The 17,329-nt window shown below is 36.0% G+C and overlaps 1 protein-coding gene and 1 long non-coding RNA gene across 8 annotated transcripts in view; one reads left to right on the top strand and one right to left on the bottom strand.

Moving 5' to 3' along the window:
* The window catches only part of LOC139363751 (uncharacterized), a 54,275-nt gene extending 46,984 nt beyond the window's left edge, over positions 1-7,291 (top strand). For both annotated transcript variants that reach the window (XR_011624624.1, XR_011624623.1), the window contains one exon: positions 7,157-7,291. This is a non-coding gene — a long non-coding RNA (uncharacterized lncRNA). The remainder of the gene's footprint in view (positions 1-7,156) is intronic.
* The window catches only part of LOC105466957 (nuclear receptor subfamily 3 group C member 1), a 454,549-nt gene that overhangs the window by 86,092 nt on the left and 351,128 nt on the right, over positions 1-17,329 (bottom strand). The gene's annotated exons all lie outside the window — the stretch shown is intronic.

The raw sequence follows: 17,329 nt of genomic DNA, 5'->3' as shown, positions 1-17,329 counted from the left end.
CTTATAGGGCACTGTATAATGATAAAAGAATCAATCTATCAAGAAGATATAATAATTATAAACTTACTTGCACCTAATAGCATTTCAAAATACATAAAGTAAAAAGTGACAGAATTGAAGAGAAAAATAAACAATTCAGCAATATTAGTTGTAGATTTCAATATCCCACTTTCAACAGATAGAACAACTAGACAGAAAATCTGAAGGAAACAGATTTGAACACAACTTATACCAACACACCTGTCAAACACTCTACCCAACAAAAGCAGAATATATATTCTTCTCAAGTGTACATGAAACATCCTCCAGGACAGACAATATATGAGGTCATAAAACAAGCCAAATAAATTTTAAAAGACAGAAATCATACAAAGTATATTCTCTGACCACAATAGAATGACACTGAGAATTAACAAAGAAGGAAATCTGGAAAGTTCACAGATATGTGGAAATCAACAAGTTCCTAAATAATAAATGGGTTAGACAGGAAAAAAAAATCACAAGGGAAATCAGAAGAATATACCTTGAGACAAATGGAAACAAAAATACAACATACTAAATCTTATGGGATGCAGTGAAAGCATATACTTTTCTGAGAAGGAAATTCATAGCAGTAAATGACGGCCTTACAAAGAAGTAAGAATTCAAATCAGGAACTGAATTATCCACCTTAAGAGACTAGAAAAAGAAGAACTAAGTCCAAAGCAAGCACAAGGAAGAAAATAATAAAGACCAGTGTAGAAATAAGTGAAATAGAGAACAGAAAAACAAGAGTAGGTTAAAAAAAAGAAAAAAAAACAACAAAAACAAAAACAAAAAAAGCTGGGCTGGGCAGGGTAGCTCACACCTGTAATTCCAGCACTTTGGGAGGTCAAGGCAGATGGATCACCTGAGGTCAGGAGTTTGAGACCAGCTTGCCCAACATGGCGAAACCCTGTCTCTACTAAAAATACAAAAAATTAGCCAGGCATGGTGGCAGGCGCCTATAATCCCAGCTACTCGGGAGGCTGAGGCAGGAAAATCACTTGAACCCGGGAGGCGGAGGCTGCAGTGAGCCGAGATTGCACCACTGCACTTTAGGGGAGAAAAAATGGAAACTGTCTAAAATAAAATAAAATAAAATAAAATAAAATAAAATAAAATAAAATGAGCTGTTTCACTGAAAATGGACAAAACTTTAGCTAGACTGACCAAGAAAAAAGAGAAGACTCTTAAATTACTAGAATCAGAAATGAAAGAGTGAACATTACGACTGACCTTACAGAAAAAAAAAAAAAAAGATTATAAAGGAATACTATGAATAATTATATGCTAACCAATTAGATAACTATGTGAAATGAACAAATGCCTAAACCAACTGTCAAAACTGACTCAAGGAGAAAAAAATCTGAATAGACTTATAACAAACAAGTAAAGACATTAAGATAGTAATCAAAAATCTTCCAAAGAAGATCCCAGATGGCTTCACTAGTGAATTTTACCAAATGTTTAAAGAACAATTACCAACAATCTTTCTTCTCAAACTCCCCCCAAAAACAGAGGGAACACTTAGTAAGCTATACAGTTTACTATACTTACTGGTCAGCTATAACAGACCAATATCCCTTATAAATATAAATGCAAGCATCCTCAACAAAATACTGGCAAACTGAATCTACAAGTATATAAAAAGGATTATAAACCATAACCAATTGAGATGAAACCCAGGAACACGGTTTGTTTAACATATGAAAATCAATTAATGTGATAAACCATAAGAATAAAAGACCATTAAAAAAACACAAAAATCTCAACAGCTGCAGAAAAAGCATTTGACAAAATCTAACGCCCTTTCCTGATTAAAACAAACAAAAAGAAAACACTCCACAAACTAGGAACAGAAGGGAACATTCTCAATCTGATAAAGGACAACTATGAACACCACACAACACATTTAAACTGAAAGGTTTTCCCCCAAGATGAAGACCAACACAAAAATGCCCATTCTCACCACTGCTATTCAACACAGCAATGGAGGTTCTAGCTAGGGCAACTAGGCAAGAAAAAGAAGTAAAAAGTGTCCAGATTGAAAGGGAAGAAGTAAAACTATTTCTAGTTGCAGAGACATATGACATGATCTTATATACAGAAATCCTAAATCTATTAAAAACTGTATTATGCTAATCAATGATTTCAGCAAGGTTGCAGGATACAAAAATCAACACACAAAAATCAGTTGCATTACTAATCAGTAGCAATGAACAATCTTAAAATAAAATTAAGAAAACAAATTCATAAAAGCATCAAAAACAAAATATTTAGGAATAAATTTAATCAAAGAAGTACAAGACTTGTATATTGAAAACTACAAAGTATGAATAAAAGAAATTAAATATCTACAGAAATGGAGAGAAGTCTTGTACTTATGGGTTGGAAGACCTACTAATTGTTATGATGGCAATATTGCCCAAACTTATCTACAGGTTCAATGCAATCCCTATCTGAACTTCAATGGCCTTTTTTTTTCTTCCAGAAATGGAGAGTTGATTTAAAATTCATATGAATTTGCAATGAACATGGAATACAGGCAAAGTAATCTTAAAAAGAATAAAGTTGGAAGAATCACATTTCCCAATTTCAAAACTCTGTACAAAGATGTAATAATCAAAACAGTGTGGTACTGGCGTAAGACTAGACATACAGACTCATAGAATTGTGAGTCCAGCAATGAGTCCATATATTTATGGTCAGTTGATTTCAACAAGGTATCAAGACTATTCAATGGGGAAAGAATAATCTTTTCAACAAATGGTGCTGGGACAACTAGGTATCATTACACAAAAGAATAAGTTAGAGCCCTACTTCACACTATATACACAAATTAATTCAAAATGGATCAAAGGTCTAAATGTAAGAGCTAAAACTATAAGTCTTAGATGAAAACATAGGTGAAAATCAGTGTGACCTTAGTTCAGGCAACTTTTTAAAGATACAATGCCAAAAACATGAATTAAAAAATACATTGGCTTCATAAAAATTAAAACTTGTGAGTCAAATGTCACTATCAATAAGGGAAAAGATGGCCTTCTAAATGGTAGAAATTGTCCACAAATTAGATATTTCATAAGGGTCTAGTATCTAGAATATATCTACATATATACATACACATACATTCTAGATACATACACATACACACACACACTCTCTCCCTCTCTCTCTTACCAACAACTCAGCAATAAAAAGACAACCTAATTTTAAAATGGGCAAAGAATGTTAATAGACATTTCTTCAAAGAAAATACACAAATGACCAAAAAGCACATGAAAAGATGTTCAACATCGTTAGTCATTTGGGAGATACAAATAAAAAAACACAATGGGATACCCATACCAAATAGGATGGAGTCTTAGTCTGTTTTCTGTTGGTATAACTGAATACATGAGACTGTGTAATTTATTTTTTTTAAAAATGGATTTCTTACATTTCTGGAGGCTGGGAAGTCCAAGATCAAGGGGCCACAGCTGATGAAGAACTTCTTGCTGCTGGGGACTCTCTGCAGAGTCCCAAGGTGACACAGGGCAGCAATCACATAGTGAGAAGGCTGAGCTTACTAGATTAGTTCTCTTCCTTTTCTTATAAAGCCACTAGTCCCAATCCAGTGATAACCCATTAGTCCATTAATTCATGAATGGATTAGCCCATTCATGAGGGCAGAGCTCTGATGACCCAAGCACTTCTTAAAGGCCTCACATCTCAATACCGCCACATTGGGGATTATGTTCCAACATGAGTTTTGGAGGGGACAAATATTCGAACCACAGCAGTTGGCTAAGACAGTAACAAATATAGGCAAGGACAGAGAAATTAGAATTCTTTACATTGCTGGTGGGAGCGTAAAATGATACAGCCACTGTGGAAAAATGTTTGGCAGTTCCTCAAAAGGTAACACATAGAGTTATCATATGATCCAGTAATTCTACTCCTAGTTATCTACACAAGAGAAATAAAGATATATGTCTACACAGAAACTTGTATATGAATATTCATAACAGCATTATTTATTTATAATAGCCAAAGAGTGGACACAACCTAAAAGTCCATCAGCTAAAGAGTGGATAAAAAAATATGATAGTATATCCACATAACAGAGTATTATTCAGCCACAAAAAGAAAATGAAGTGCTGTTACATGCTACAATATGGATGAACCTTGAAAACATATTAAGTGAAATAAGCCAGGTACAAGAAGCCACATATATATGATTCTATTTATATGAAATGTCCAGAATAGGCAAATCCATAGAGACAGAAAGTAAGATCTGTGTCAGGGATGTTGCTAACCATCCTGCAACACACAGAACAGCCCCGACGGCAAAGAATCATCCAGTCAAAAAATGTCAATAGTCCTGAGATTGAGAAATTCTATTCTACGGTGAAGTTTAATCTATTAAAAAGCAAAAAATAATCAATCATGAGAAAATACATTAATATCATTCTGTTCCAAACTTACTAGAGCACTAATTCCTCATTCATTTTGACACGATCAGATCAAAAGGTGAAGGAGTATTCAGTTACCAGTTTCAAGTTTAAAGTGCACCTTGGAGTTCACCTATTTTAAGATGTCTTCAAAATCTGGCAATCTTCAAGTTTTTTTTTTTGTTTTAAATGAACCAAGCTAAAAATTTATAGAAGAGCAGATTAAACTGGAATCTGGCTCTTTCCAGTTCTTTAGTTTAAGATATTGAACAGTTCAGTGGATCTTTATAGTAACAGTCCCTCCAATCCTTCTGCCCATGCTGCCCCGCAAAGATGGTTTTCTGCTACCTATTCACAAATAAGATTCCCAAGTAGCTCAGAAACACTTTGAGGGATGCTATCAATGTATTATGATTGTTCTCTTCAGCTGACTTTATAGCACCTTGGAATAGCATCCAGGAAGCAAGGACAAGATGGTACCCCCTTGCATACACTCCAGACAGAAGAAACCTACTTTTTGTTTATTTAGGACCTGAAAAATATTAACTTCAAAGAATAATGCATATTATCATTCTTCTCAAATTCACTAATTATAAATATGTCTTTATGGTTTAGCCAACTTTACTTAAAATGAGGGGATACATTAATTTTGCAAATGTTTCTTCTAGAGCAGAATAACTTGAATTTCTTAAACTGCGTATTTACAGAAGGGAGTCAGGAGACATGAAGCCAACATATTAAGGACACTGGCTACAGACTTGTATATTGTAGAATACCACACTGGTCCTCCCAGCCTTTAGCAAGGTTGGCATTTAGCTGAAGCTGTATTGGTCTTGCTTCAGCCTATTACTGTTTCTACTCCTATTCAAACACCTACTTATTTGAGCACCTTCATGATAGATGCAGAAACACAAAAATTCCCACTTGGAAATTTTTACTGACTCATTATTTCAAAAAAAATAGCAACTGAGGAAAACAAACTTTAAAGAAAGAGAAATTAGGTCTGTATAAAAGCAAGATATCAGGAACCTGTAAGTGGTTGGAAGCTTTGCATCTGAGAGTGAAGGCAATCTGATCCTAGAGATCTATCAATTCAAGATAAAGTTGTTAAAATCTGTCCTTTAAATTTTCATGGATTATCTAGACCATAGCAAGTACCTGTGCAAGGCATGAAGGATATTAACAAAAGTATAGAAATATACTAAATGTTTTCCATGTGTCTTTCTTTGATATTTAACTAAGTCCTTAATTAACCAAAGACCAGAAAAGGGGGAAATTTTGTTTTAGATTAGATTGTGGTCCTTAAAAATAAAATGTTTGCTTTTGTCATTATATGTATATCTTCTATAATATTAGGTGGCTCCCTGAAGGTTATCAAATTAGTAATACCATAATTACCAAAATAAAACGTGTTTATCTTGGAAAAAAATTCAGAACTTTGAAAATTCCTTTAATTCCAACATTTCTATTCCATTCTGAAAAGACTGCTCTTGCTTTTGACTTACAGCTAAAGCAGATTTTTACTACATAGTCTAGCACCTTATTATAAATCATTTTGGTCTCTTCATATTTCATATCAGTCTTTTCTGTTGCTCCTGCAGACTGTAAACTCCTGGGCAGGAATCTGGCTTTTTCTTTCCAATCCTTACTAAGACATAAGAGTGCTGAAGGCAGAGGATCAATGCTTGTTGACATTGTCCACAGTAGAAACTGCAGCCATGGTGATCAGGAGGCAGAAAAGTATAAAGCAAAAGAACCCTGTGCTTGGCGAGAAGAGCCCTGGGGTCACACCCCATCACTGTCTCTTACCAGATGGGTATCATTGGCCAACATGTTTCATCTCTCTTACCTTTTATCTCTTTATCAATAAAGCAGTGGTAGATGATACCTTTCTTTCAGAGTTATTGTTAAATGGGATCACAAATGTGAACATTCTGTAAATGCTAAGAGTTCTGTGTGACTATAACTTATTATCTATGCCACTACTGCTAAGGTAAAATATTAATCACATTTTTCTTCTTTCTCAAATAATTGTTTACCTATACTCAAACTGTTGAACTAATCTTTTCCAACTTCTTCCCAACCTCTGTTCCTTAGTGTTCATTTAACACTAAAAGAGCAGTCTCCCCCTATATTCAGGAGACCCCCAGTGGATGCCTGAAATCACAGGTAGTACCAAACACTACATATACTTACCTTAAATGCCTTTTTCCTTTTAACTAGGCACTTATGCACATTGGTTGCAACTTTTGCAGTTTTAGATATGACAGCAAAACCAGCATGCATTTATTCTTCATTCTTCACAATTTCATGTATAAAAGATTCATTCTTATCATAGATCTTAGCAGTCTCAGCATATGATTTCTTTTCTTTATGTGTAAGTCTAGACTTTTCATTTTTTACTTAAGGGAAGCTATTTACAGCTTCTCTTCGGCATATCTGAATTGCCAGGATCACCGCTCCTGCTCTTTGGGGCCACTATGAAGTAAAGTAAGGCTTACTTGAACCCAAGTGTTGTAACACTAGAAGAGTCAATCTGATAACCTGGATGGCTACTAAGTGACTAAGGGGCAGGCAGCACCTACAGCATGGAGACGCTGAACAAAGGAACGATTCACATCCCAGGTGGGATGGGTGGGACAGCATAAAATTTAAAACTCATCGATTCTTTATTTATATAATTTTTCACTTAATATTTTCAGAACACAGCTCACTGCAGATAACTGAAACCTTGGAAAGCAAAACTGCAGATAAGGAGGACTACTGCGTAAATTTTGAAATTCTTCGCAAGGGTTCCCTGTGTTTTACCACAGCTGGTCGCCATCCGGTTTATCGAACATAAGCCCTTAAACTTTGTTGCAACTTTTAACATAAAAGTTGGGGAGGCTAAAACTGACCCACAACAGGTGTCCCTTGTACAGTACAACTGTTCAGAAACTTTTTACTGCCATTCTGTTCAACAATCACAATTACTGCTCTGACTTCTAAACTACACATGTATAATTTAACATACTTGGTTTATTCAGTACCAGAAAAGCTCCAGAATACCAAAAAAAAGTTTTCCTTTTAGGAACTTTGCAACCAATGTTTATTCCAAGTCCTAATCTCAATGTCTGCATTAAAACAGAACAAGCAAAAAATAAAAACAAAAACAAAAAACTGCCTTGACTTCTAAATATTTTTTTGAAAAAACTATTAAATGGCACCAAGAAAAACTAAATGTAAATATTTCACACCTACCAAACTGGCACAAATGTAAAAGACTAGCACTAGAAAAAGTTGATGAGAACACTTATAACGCTGCTTGGAAACAATTTGGCATTACCTAGTAGAAGCTGTAGATGTGTATGCCTTATGATCTGGTTATGCCACTTCTAGGTATAATTCCCTTGGGGAAAAAAACTCTTATAAATGTGTTTCAGGAGACATTTTCACAGCAGCACTGTTCAAAACAGCAAAACTCTGGAAGCAATCCAAGTGTCCACTGATGGGACTAGAGAGAGAGGTATGTACTGTATTCATTAAAAGGCTTAACAAAGATATCTATAAAAAAGCTTCAGTTTACATGAATTAATCTTACAATGTTGAGTTAAAAAAAGTTATAAAGACTACATTTATTGGTGGGTGGGGGACTGGGGGAGGGATAGCATTAGGAGAAATACCTAATGTAAATGACGAGTTGATGGGTGCAGCAAACCAACACGGCACATGTATACCTATGTAACAAACCTGTATGTTGCGCACATGTACCCTAGAACTTAAAAGTATAATAAAAAATAAAGACTACATGTGATTCCAAAACATAAAGTTAACACATATAAAACTAAATAATGTATTATTTAGGGATATGTAGATAGGTAGTAAAATCATAAAACAAAGCAAAATAATGCAAAAAATATGACATTTACTATTATAGTCCTGCAGGTGGGAAGGGAGGGGGATGTGACTGGGAAGGGGCATCCAGCGAGCACCAAAGGTAATAGCAATGAGCTGTTCCTTAAATTGGGTGGTAGGTACAAAGAGGTATTATTTTTTACACACATACATATAGTTTCCTATGTGTATGAAATAAATAAATTTAAAAATATATGGTGCCTATGGTATTATACAAAAAAATGTGTTAAGATAAGCTCTCAACTTCAGTTACTCTTTTCTGTCCTTCAACTTCTACAACTGTCTTATTTTGCCATTTTATTGATATATAAAGTATTATGCTACTACCTTCATTGTTTTTTCAGGATGATCATTATTCAACATTTACATTAATTTCCCCAGATTTTAAATTGTTAAAAATTTGCCTCAGCCTCAGACTGGCTTGGGGAATGTTTTACAGTGGAGCAAATGAAAAGAAGGCCTTATAAACATAGTGAGTAAAAAAGACATGATCAGGTGGGTGATCATCTAAATTTTCTAGAGAGTTTTTAGTAACTCTGATTCTTGGGTTCTGCCCCTATAACTTTTAAATGGGGGCGAGGGCAAGGAGGAGAGACAGTGTACAGAAATCTATTTTTTAAGCCCAAATGACAGGGCTTCAAAACACAGTGAGTCAAAAAAAAAAAAAAAAAAGTGAGTCAAAAAGATACTAGATTCAACACTTCACCTTGCCAGGCTCCAGGCTGACATCAGGTCAGCAGCTATATTTGAACACAGCTTCCACAAAATCCTTCGGAGGTGCTCACTCTTTAAATGCCCATGATATATTTTTAAGAGACATAATTTGTATGCACACACACATGCATGCACTCACATGTATTTTACAAATCACTATATTACTCAAATTTTTTGAAAATAAGAGATTATGCAATTTTATTTACAAGTAAATTATAAACCTCCAGAAAGTATAAAAAGTATCAAAAGTAAGCAACAGCCAGGCGCAGTGGCTCACACCTGTAATCCAAGCACTTTGGGAGGCTGAGGAGGAAGGACTGCTTGAACCCAGGAGTTTGAGACCTGCCTGAGCAACATAGTGGAATCCCATCTCCACACATTAAAAAAAAAAAAATGGTTTTTTAATTAGCCAGGTGTGGTGGCACATGCCCATAGTCCCAGTTACTCAGTAGGCTGGCGCAGGAGGACTGCTTGAGCCTGGGGGTAGAGGCTGCAGTGAGCCATGACTGAGCCACTGCATTCTAGCCTGGGAGAAAGAGTGGGACCCTGTCTTAAAAAAAAGAAAAAAATAATAAGAAAAAAAATTAGCAGGTCCTGTTTTATTTGGTATCTATAGTTTGCTGTTTCTCTTTCCCAAGTGACTTGGGCCTTCATATTCTACTGATTTTCTAGAGACTCCATCTTATAACTTGGGATGATTACCATGAAGTGATGAAAACTACAAATCTCAGTAAAGGGATGCTGGCATGCAGGCAGACACTAGATTCAACAAATCACCTTGCCAGACTCCAGGCGGACATCAGTTCAACAGCTATATTTGAACACAGCTTCTCCAAAATCCTTCCCGGGACCTCAGTCTTTCAGCTGAGGAAGTCTAGTCATGCCACCTATTTTTAAATGGAAGATTTCGGGAATTTTATGCAGAACAAATTACTGAAAGTTAGTCATAGAGATGACATAAAACTTTTAAAAGAAAAATGTAAAAAAGCTATGATTTAATGCTTCTGAAAACACTTAAGACAATTTCAAAACCTTTCCTTTCTAAGATTTAAAACTAAAGAAAAATCTGAAACAGCCAGGGGGAAAATACACATACACATAAACAAAGATACATACACAGATCAACACTGTAACACTATAATAGCTACAAAAGAGTCAAAATTCTTTTAATAGGGGCCTCGTTAAATATATTATGGTATACCCATATGGCTATTAGAAAAAATGAGGTAGATCTGTTTGGACATGGAAAGATGTCCATGATACATTTTTAAGAGACATAATTTGTATGTGCACACATCACACACATACACGCTGCTCACATATATTTTACAAATTAGATTGTTATTCAAAATTTGTAATATAAATTATGTACTTTTATTTAGAAGTAAGTTGTCAACTTCCAGAAATTACAAAAAATATGAAAAGTAACCAAAAGATTAGTACCCATGCTAACAGCACAGAGCCACTTGACAATTTCTGTAAGAAATCTACTTCCCTGAGAACTGTTTAAACTACTGGAAAAATTGATCAAAGAGGAACATAAGGGTTAATGTATAAAGTGCCTTTTTTAAAAACTAGGGGAAAATCCTGTTTCAAAACAATCATGTTACATTCTGAATAGTATCTGGATGAGTATTTGGGAGAATACAAAACACTGGACAGGGTTTGGCATTTCAAAAATTTTCACGAACCACTTCTATTTAAACTAACATGCTAATAAGCATAACGCTCTATGTTATATTTTCATAAATTATCAATGTCATTTAGCTTTCAAGGAAGGCTCCCTGAAATTAGATTTATGCCAATGAGAATTATTCTAAAGCAAAGTAAGGAAATTTTTTACCCATCAGAAAGCTGAAAGATGTGGAGAAAAAAAAAAGTTGGCATACACCTTGGATAATCACAGGAAGTCAAAAAAGTTTCTGACACACAAGGGTAGTGTTTGACACACCGGAGTAGTGGGAGAAACTATCAACAAAAAAGTGTTTGACACACAAGGGTAGTGGGAGAAATAAATGGATGAGATGATACAGTGGAAGGAGGCTGGACCATAACTTTTTGCTGTCTCACAAATGCAGCTGGAACCAAAGATTGTTAGAATGGGAAAGAATTGTGGATAAATTCTCAAGTGAGAACACAGACAACTAAGCAGGGCTAGGACATTCAGAGCACCTCTTTACTTCTTGCACATGATTCTTTCCATGACACCTAGTGCCCTTCTCCATCTAGAGCTACCTCTATATGTCCATGTTCCTTCTCTCTAGGCTCATGACAGACCTCTGGAGAAAGTCAGGTAGGCCTGCTGCTTTTGGCTTTATTATGAAGTAACTAGGGCATGGACTATTTGGCTATTGTGGGATTCTCCTCATGTTATCAGGGTTCCAACTCACATAATCACTTCCTTAGCAACAGAATTTATTGGTATATTTATTGTCCTTCTTAGAGCAGTAGTTCTAAATGTGGGTGATCATCCAAAATTTTTAGGGACTTTTAAAAAATCTCAGATTCTTGGGTTCTGATCCTGTAACTCTTAAATGGGGGTAAGAGTGGGGAGCGAAGACAGCATACAGAAATCCATATTTTTCTTACTGCGTTCCAGATGTAGTTATGTACCACTAGTTCTTAACGCTAATTTTGATTGATTCACCATCTGTGACTTAAGAATATCAGGGCTTGGATAAGGTGCAGTGGAGGACTGGAGATTTAGAATGAACGATAGGGGGAGGGAGGAAAAACAAGGCAGCCATTGCTCTATGGGAGAGACAGATAGGACTGGTTTCCCGTGTGTGTGAAGTAGGTGCTGTGATCTCAGTTACACTGGGGAGCCTCTTTTGTCTCAAAGTATCGCTCATCAGCTTTTTATTAATGCCTGAAATTCCATCCTTATGATTTCATTCCTTCAAGTTATGTCATTTGTTAAACAGAAATACCCCTTACTTCTCAGGATTCCACTGTAACCTGTCCCTAACGAAGCATAAATTCATTCACTTCTTTTTAACAATCCACTAAAACAAAGCAGGTTTAGGAGGGCACTGTACTCCTTGATTTGGCAGAGAAGAAGGGGGTGCCATCCCCCCCGCCAAAAAAAGGCCATGACTCAATATGATGGCTTTTGCAACTTGCCTTGGGCTAGCCTTAGGGCATTACCTATGAATCTGCTGGTGCCAGGATGATACTTGACCTAGAGGAAATGTGAATTTGCATAAGGAAGAACCATCTGACGATGCTCTGGGCTATTCTTTAGCCCACACTCACTCTACCGTTCTCTGACCTCCTGGTATATTCTTCAGTACCTGCTACAGTTAATTGTTTCTTAATTATTTCATGTGTCTGCATCATGTCTCTCTAGCCAGATACAGGCTCCTTTGAGGTCAGGAAAAACACATGATTTATCTTTCCTCCCTATGAGCACGTAGTGCAGCACTGAAAAGATACAAGGTCCTTAGTAAGACCTTCATTGATACATCCTATCAGCAGGTAATACAGGGAGAAACATTTTTATGGCTATCTCTTTATGATCCTCCCATTTCTGAACACTCAACTCGACTTGCCTCTCAAGTTTCTCTTCTTTCCAAGTAACTGTCTTTCCCAAATTAAGAATCTTTCTTTGGTAGTCCATTTTTGTAGGTTTTGCAAAAATGTATTGACATGAATTAGCATTAATCATTTGGGAAAATATCCTTGGATCCCAAATATGTCTGAGGGAGTTTCCGTTGATTTATGGTTGAAAGTAGTCTTTGAAATTGGGGGCCAGGTGCAGTGGCTCACACTTGTAATCCCAGCATTTTGGGAGGCTGAGACCAGAGCATCACCTGAGGCCAGGAATGTGAGACCAGCCTGGGTAACAGAGCACTACCCCATCTCTACGAAAGTCAAAGGATGGCGGTGCACACCTGTAGTCCAAGCTACTTGGGAGGCTGAGGTGGGAGGATGGCTTGAGCCCAGGAGTTCAAGACTGCAGTGATCCATGTTTGCCCCACTGCACTCCAGCCTGGTGACAGAGTGAGACCCTGTCTCTTAAAAAAAAAATACAAAATGAATGAAATTGGGAAATGTCAATTAAAAAAGCAAAGACTGCAATCCATAAAGGTTGGCTGGCAGTTTAACTTAAAAACAAAAAAAAAGTAAGGGCTTCTATGCCGAATGCCTTTATTGTCTACACTAAATTTTATCCTTAATAAAAAATTACACCCAAATGTTACCTTCTTTTCTTAGAAGAATGTATAATTATTAAACATGAAAGGTAGCTATAGTGCAGAAAAATTCACAGACTTGCTTGTGTTCACAAATAGATAACGCCAGAGGTGGTAGTCTCAGTTTCCAGTTCTTTGAGAACACTTACCTGGTACCTCTCCTAAAAGAGGCATTAACTCTAGTCAACATTTCTGACTGTCTGAATTCTGAGATATCTGGCCCTTTGTATAAGTTAATCTAGTTGTGCTGTGTGTGTATGTTTCATCTTTTCTATTACTACTAGTGGGATGAATTTAGGTGTTTATTCCTCACCGAATATGACAACTATGTTTAACACAAGAAATTCATGTGATTTTATTTCTATATGGCCCTTTTACTTTTTTAAAAGCAGTCAGCTTTCAATTGTTAATGTGGAATGATACTGTTCTTCTTCCTATCTTATGTAAAACCTGATTTAAAGGAGTGATAATTGCCCAATCTTGTATTAAGGCACCCAGTGTGTATGGGATGGACCATAATTCTTTAAAAAAAGAAACCTACATTGGGACTGTGTCTAATGTTACACCTCTCACCAAATGAATCACAGAGAATCCTACCCCAAGGAGACTTTTGAATTTGCATCTCTTAACTCTGAGCCTCAACCATTCTTTTCTTACAGGAAAATACCCCCAGTGAGTGGTCACTTTATTCTGAGGCCACAATTAGTAAAATATTTCTCTTCCCTTCCCTAACACACTTTCTCTTCCTTTTTAATTCAAGGAAGATACTGAGTCTTACACCTTGAATGGAGTGTGGGAGCCAGGTTTGCAATAATAAAAGCAGTTACATAAGTGCTTTGTATTTACCTAGCCCTTTCTTTAAAATACATAAAGAATCTGAGGTTCAGGTGAATCAATCATTACTGAGTGCCTATCAGGAAGATTAACTTCTGCGGGATTGCAGAAATAAGTGATGGAACTGGAATCTGAACCTTTGTTAGTCTCTAAATTACAAGTTTTTATCCTTCTGTCACAATGGTTCTGTCTTTCCACCACAGGCAAGGTTCATGAACAATTCGATATCACAGAAGGATCAGAATTTTAAATACGCCTGATTCCTACAACCACTGTGACAAAATGCAAAACAACAAAACAAAACAAAACAAAACAAACAAAAAAAAAACCACACACACACACCCCTCTCCCTACAGTCACACTCCTTTGCAGTGTAATTTACAGCTCCTTCACCCACTTGAATCTAGACTAGCCCTGTGATTTGCTTTCACCAATAGAATGTGGTAGAAATATAGTTGTTCCAAGCCTAGGTCTTAAAGAGTTCTGCACGGTTCTGCTGGTTCTTTTGCAACTCTGATGCTACTGTGTGAAAAAGTTAAGGGCAGCCTGCTGTCACCATTCATTGCTACAGCCAGCCAGCCAGCCAGCTGATAGCAGATACACTGAATGTGCCCAGCTGAGATAAGTTGAGCTTGGCCAGATCAGCAGAACTGCCCACCTGATTTATAGACTCATGAGGAAAAATAAATGGTTATTTTAAAGACACTAAATTTTAAAAGCAGTCAGCTCTAAATTGTTAATACGGAATGATACTGTTCTTTTTCCTATCTTATGTAATATCTCATTTACAGGAGTGATAATTGCCAAATCTAAGTGTGAAGGCACCCAGTGTGTTTGTTATAGAGCAAATACTAACAGATACAACAAACATAGCTACTTTGAGCAAGCAGAGAAAACAAAAGATTGCTTATAAAAGAGGGCCCCAACATGGAAAACCTTGATATTAAGAGAAATGTTTAACAAATCCTTAATTATTTGACTTAAAGTTTCAAAGTAAGGCTGAAAAATAAGACCTGATCCATTCGAGAATTTGCAAGGTGCTTCGGTGTGTATAATAAATCTACTTATAAACATCAGTAATTATGTATTTGAAAATCTACATTAAGAAAGTAAAATCCTTTTCATTGTGGGATTTAATTCACACTGAATCATACAAAAACCAATTTTTTAAAAGTCCTTATTTGAAGAGGTAGAACCTTGGTATTATGACTTTCAGAACGTTAGTATTCTTTTTAAGAAGAAGTCAAAGTAATTGGAGAACAGAAGCAATGATGTTCTTTCTAAAACCCCAAGAACTTCTCAAGACATGAAAGGCTTGCTCTTCTTCAGACAGTTTTATTCTAATTTACCTTAACCCCAAGTTCCTCAGAGGTTCAAGTAGTTGATGAGTGACTGAGAGAGGAACTTGTGTAGATTACAGGGCAGGAGGGTCGGGGAAGAGGGCCAGATAGGAAGCACATGCATCACATATGCATTTTTCAGTTCCTCTTCAAGCTTACGGCTGAAATATAAATCTGATAATGGTACCACAAGTTTAAGTCTTCACTTCCTAACTATAATCAATTAGTTTGAAAGTTACGCCATATGTAACAGACTGACAGCTAGTATCATACTCAATGGGGAAAAACTGAAAGCCTTTCTTCTAAGATCTACAACAAGACAAGGGTGCCGACTGTTACTCAACATAGTACTGGAAGACCTACCCAGAGTAATCAGACAAGAGAAAGATAAAAAGGGAATCCAAACTGGAATGGAAGAAGTCAAATTATCCTTGTTTGCAGACTGTATGATCTTATTAGAAAAATGTAAAGACTCCACCAAAAAACTATTAAAACAGATTCAGTACAGTTCCAGAACACAAAATCAACATACAAAAAATCAATGGCATTTCTAGATGCCAACAGAGAACAATCTAAAAAAGAAAGCAAGAAAGTAATCTTATTTACAACAGCTACAGATAAAATAAAACACCTAGGAATAAACTCAACCAAAGAAGTGAAAGATCTCTACAATGAAAACTATAAAATACTGATGAAAGATATTGAAGAGGACACAAAAAAATAGAAAGATATTCCACGCTCATGGATTGGAAGAATCAATATTGTTAAAATGTCCATACTACTCAAAGCAATCTACAGATTCAATGCAATCTTTACCAATAAATATCAATGACATTCTTCACAGAAGTAGAAAAAAAGTTCTAGAATTTATATGGAACCACAAAAGCCCCAGAATAGCCAAAGCCATCCTGAGTAAAAAAAAATAAAACTGGAGGAATTACATTATCTGACTTCAAATAATACTACAAAACTGGAATAACCAAAACAGCATAGTACTAGCATAAAAACAGATACATAGACCAACAGAACAGACTAGAGAACCCAGAAACAAATTCATACACCTACAGTGAACTCATTTTCAGCAAAGGTGCCAAGAACATACACTAGGGAAAGGACAGTCTCTTCAATAAATGGTGCTGGGAAAACTGGATATCCATAGGCAAAATGAAACTAGACCCCTATCTCTCACCACATATAAAAATCAAATCAAAATGGATTAAAGCCTTAAATCTAAGACCTGAAACTAGGAAACTAAAAGAAAACACTGGGGAAGCTCTCCAGGACATTGGTATGGGAGAAGATTTCTTGAGTAATACCTCAAATGCACAGACAACCAATGCAAAAATGGACAAATGGGATCACATCAAGTTAAAAAGCTTCTGCACAGCAAAGGAAACAATCAACAAAGAGACAACCCACAAAATGGAAGAAAATATTTGCAAGCTACCCATCTGAGAAGGGAATGATAACCAGAATATATAGAGTTCAGACAATAGGAAAACATCAAATAATCCAACTTAAAAAATGGACAAAAGATCTGAATAAACATTTCTCAAAAGACATACAAATGGCCAACAGGTATATGAAGAAATGTTCAACATCCTTAATCATCAGAGAAATGCAAATCAAAACTACAATGGCATATCTCACCCCAGTCAATTATATCTCACCCCCACAAAGCATGCCTGCATCAAAACATGCCCTGTACCCCATAAATGTATATGCCTAACTATATACCCATAAAAATGAAAAATAAATTTTAAAAATAAACTGAAATAAAGTTATGATCATAATGAAGCCAGTTTGAGATCAATTAATGAAAAAGGCTTATGAATAGGGTGTGGTTTGGCACAATAGAGTTCTCAAGTAAAAACCTTTGGCATTAAGGAGTTGCCTAATC

This window comes from Macaca nemestrina, chromosome 6 (genome assembly GCF_043159975.1).
Source record: "Macaca nemestrina isolate mMacNem1 chromosome 6, mMacNem.hap1, whole genome shotgun sequence".
NCBI lineage: Eukaryota > Metazoa > Chordata > Mammalia > Primates > Cercopithecidae > Macaca > Macaca nemestrina.
This window is presented reverse-complemented; position numbering and strand designations above follow the sequence as displayed.